General features: G+C 40.6%; 1 pseudogene; it reads right to left on the bottom strand.

Annotated features, from left to right (window-relative positions):
• Positions 1–695: 695 nt before the first annotated feature.
• On the bottom strand, positions 696–820 carry LOC143405359 (small nucleolar RNA SNORA51; annotated as a pseudogene).
• Positions 821–4,441: the final 3,621 nt, after the last annotated feature.

Here is a 4,441-nt window from a genome sequence, read left to right as displayed (position 1 = left end):
GAGAGTAGGGTGTTCCCCCTTTAGAATAGGGCAGTTTAGCATAATAGGAGAGTAGGGTGTTTCCCCTTTAGAATAGGGCGGTTTAGTATAATAGGAGATTAGGGTGTTCCTCTTTTGGAATAGGGCGTATCCTGCTGCTGAGTTCCTCTTGAGTGCTTAGGGTCAGACAGTATATTTTGGGAGACAGAAGCCCATGTGGAGTGGATTTGGGAGAGAGTGGATCAGGGCAGAGTGTGGATTTGGAAAGAGAACGGGGATTCCCCCAGAACGTGTTTGTAGACGGCCGGTGTGAGTTCGGGAATAAAGAATTGCTGTTTGAATCTACAAGCTGTGTGGAGACTCGGTGATTTGTGCCCAGCCGAGAGACTGCGGCAAGACCCCATTTAAAAAAAAAAAAAAAAGGCTGGGGATGTGGGTCAGTGGTTAAGCACCCCTAGATTCAATCCCTAAGGGATTGAACTGGTGACCTGTAGCCCTTCTCTTTGGAAAAAGAAAAATTAGCTTGCAAGGTTAATGATACATTTGGACCATTCATTATTTGGATCAGGTCTTGCTGTTCTCTGTAACTGTTACTCTTAAGTCTGCAGCTCTGTGATGTGCCAGCTTGGCTAGACTCAACTCCATTCCTGGGAGTATCATAGAGAGCTTCTAATGGGAGGTTTGGAGAGTGGACAGGAAGCCGCAGGACTTTTCCCCCATGTGTCTCCATTCACATTATAGACCAGGCACAGATCCCAGGCTGGGGCCCATATGCTCTGCCTCTTTTTTTTTCCCATACAGTCATTGTAAGAACACAGACAGCAAAATGCACCCTGAGGCCAGTGTCAAGATTCTGTAGCTCACACACATTGTTGATGTGGTGACTACAGGTCTCTGCAGTGGCTGCAACTGCTCTGCCCTCTCCCATCCTCCTTCAACTTCCCAAGCTCACAGAAGCATTATATGTTCAGCACTGTGGTGAAGAGTCCTGGCTTCTACAGGTTCCCCAGACTAAGGTCGGAGGTGATAAGAAGTGATGTAGATTGCTCTGCACCGTGGTGCACACTTACAATCCCAGTGATTCTGGAGGCTGAGGCAGGAGGATTGCAAGTTTGAGGCCAGTCTGAGGAACTTAGTGAGACATTGTCTCAAAATAAAAGTAAAAAGGGTTGGGAATGTAACTTAGGAAAAAAGTGTCTTTGATTCTATCCCCATTACCCTCCACACTCCCTCAAAAAAAAGCGGGGGGGGGGGAGCTGGGGATATGGCTCAAGCAGTAGCGCGCTCGCCTGGCATGTGTGAGGCCCAGGTTCAATCCTCAGCACCACATACAAACAAAAATGTTGTGTCCGCCAAAAACTAAAAATAAATACTAAAAAATTCTCTCTCTCTCTCTCTCTCTCTCTTTAAAAAGAAAAGAAAAGCATTGATCTGGGCTTCAGCACATTCTCAATTGAACCAGTTCATGTTAATGGATTCTAGCACATTCTTTCATTCCTTTGCTTTGAATCCATCTTTTCTTTTCCACTATCTTCCCTTGAACTTCAAGTTTCAGAATTAAGTGTGAAGAGAACAGTCATGCATAGGGCTTCCACAAGGTCAAGGTCAATTCCAAATGTGTATGTCATTTTATTTCATCTATCTATCTATATATCAATCAACTTGTGATTCTGCTTCTCCAATGGGTTCCTGATTTAATTGATACACCAGTACTGATATCAGATTCAGCAGGAATCAATTCAAAAGAAATAGGACTAAATATAACCTGGATTTATCTGAAATCTCTAAGTGTACTTGAGTTTCAGGCTCATAACAGGTATTTAACATTGTTGACAAAAGATAGGATTCAGTTCTGCACTGAGAAAATGTGGATGTGCTGGAATGTAGTTCAGTGGTAGAGTGCTTGCCTAGCATGCTTGAGTCCCTGGGTTATATCCCCAGTACCAGACCATAGAATATTACTTAGCCTTTAAAAGGGAAGGAAATCTTATCATTTGCCATAGCATGGATAAATTTAGAGGTCATCATGCTCAATGAGATAAGCCAAGAATGGAAAGAAAATGACTGTATGATTTCACTTTTAAAAGGAATCTTTAAAAAAATCAAATTCATAAAAGCAAAGGTTAAAATGCAGTTGCCAGGGGTTAGAAGGAAAAGTTGAATGGAACGAGGACATGCTGGTCAAAGGTTACAATGTTTCAGTTAGGAAGAATATGTCCCAGAGATCTACTGTACAACATGGTAACTATGCTTAATATTAAAGTATTGTCTTCTTGAAATTTACTAAGAGAGTCAATTTAAATGTCCTCATCACAAAAAGTGATAAGTATGTGAGGTGATGAATAAGTTCCTTTAATCATTTAATAAATAAGTTCGATTTAATCATTTCACAGTATATATACCTATATCCCATTGTACATCATAAATACATGCACATTTTTTCACTTCTTAATTAAGTCAAGAATGCATGATTCAGCTTTAATTCCCTTGGCAAATTACCACCGAGATTCTCTGTGACCTGCATCTGGGCTTTTGGGGTGGCCCATCCTAATGAGAAACAAGGAGAAGAGACATTGCTTGGAAATGTAGTTCAGCCCAGTCAAGAAGACACAACTAAGGAGCCCCTGTCTACAGAGTCAAAGGTTGAGAAAGACCAAAGATATTATGTATCCACTGTTTTCCTGGTTGTTCATTCTAAGAGGGAGCAACAATGGTCCATAGGATATCAGCCACATCCTAAGCCTATCTGCAGTGCTTATAAAACGTTGATCTGAGGAAAACACATTTGCAACTTAAGCAAGTCACTAGAGAGGAATATTGATAGATCGCACAACAGGCTAATTGTAACTAGGTTTACCATTGAAGGACAATGGAGGTTTGCTTCGCTTACTTTGAGAACACAATAAACTATATTGGGTTTCCAGTCAGATAAAGGCCATATTTGAAAAACCAATTAAAGTGAGCAAGTCTATAAACATCGAAGTTTATTATTTCATGAGGTTCTTAAATAGCTCGGTTGGCAAAAGTGCCTTTAGTTGTTTTATTTACCATAGTTTTCAAAAACTTTGTTCTAGAGGACCATTCCCACTTTCCAGTCAGGAAATCATTTTGGATTGATACTACTTCCAGATACGTATTTAGAGCTATTTATTTAGCTTATAATTCCAGATGTGGGAGTGCCTGTATGAATGACTCCCTTCATTGCCAACTTAATAGCTCTTCTCCTGTGCTTACTTTTTTGCTAAGAGAACCTAAATGCTCTTGGAATTCTAATGTACCAACCCTAGGCAATGAATCTTCAATCAAGTCTGTTTGGAAGGGGTTTTAGTGAGGTTTTTCAGTGCTGCCACTAAAAGACCCAACCAGAACAATTTTACAGGAGAAAAGGGTTATCTGGGGGCTTCTGGTCTCAGAGGTCTCAATCCACAGACTGTCGCCTCCATTCTTTAGGGCTCAGGTCAGGCAGAACATCATGGCAGAAGAATATAGTTGAGGGAAGCAGCTCATATGATGATCAGAAAGCAGAGAGAGAATCCACTCTGCAAATAGAAATATATAAGGCCCAAGCCACGCCCCCAATGCCCCACCTCCTCCAGCCACACCCCACCAGCCTTCAGTTACCACTCAGTTAACCCCATCAGGTGGTTAATTCACGAATTGTGTTTAGGCTTTCATACCCCAATCATTTCTTCTCTGAACCTTCTTGCATTGTCTCACATGTGAGCTTTTGGGGGACATCTCACATAGAAGACTATGGAAAAGTTATTTCTTTTTCTTTTTCTTTTTTTTTTTTTTTTTTTGCTAAGAGAGCTTGTAGAAGAAAATATATCATTTGTTTCTTTCACTTTACTTCTTTAATCTCTCCCAACTCCTGACTCCTGCAGGGAAAGTGTCCATGATTCTCATAGCTTCATCAGCTACTTTGCCATGAAAATATCAGGCTTCCATGATGGTTTTGGTAGAATGGAAAGAATCTTGACCTGGTGGAGATGATTGAACACTGAACCAGTCCTGGGCTGCCTTCCTACGAGCTGCATGCTCTGTGAGATAGCTAAATTAAGCCTCTGCAAAGCAGGCATTCGGTTACTTGCATCCAAAGCCACTCCTAACTGATACATTCCCTTTCACCTTACTTTCCTGAGTCATGCCTTGGACAAATGGCATGGCAGACTTTGATTGCAACAGTTCTAAAAGTGGCACTTAGATCTTTCTTGGGACCATTTAATTTCTTTAGTGTTTTGCTGTTTCAATAATAAAGTTGTGTCAAGTTCTATATTTGATATATATTTGTCATATTTGGAAATTATATTTGTTGTACAAGGAAGCATTCAATCCAGCCGTGACAGGTATCATCAGACTTGATACTTAACAATTAGTTCCCAACAAATAATACGTTGTTTTTTATGGAATATATAGAGTTTATATGGTCAACAAGACAATACCTATATCTAGATAAGCCAAA

Source organism: Callospermophilus lateralis, chromosome 7, assembly GCF_048772815.1.
Source record: "Callospermophilus lateralis isolate mCalLat2 chromosome 7, mCalLat2.hap1, whole genome shotgun sequence".
In the NCBI taxonomy this organism is placed as follows: Eukaryota; Metazoa; Chordata; class Mammalia; order Rodentia; family Sciuridae; genus Callospermophilus; species Callospermophilus lateralis.
This window is presented reverse-complemented; position numbering and strand designations above follow the sequence as displayed.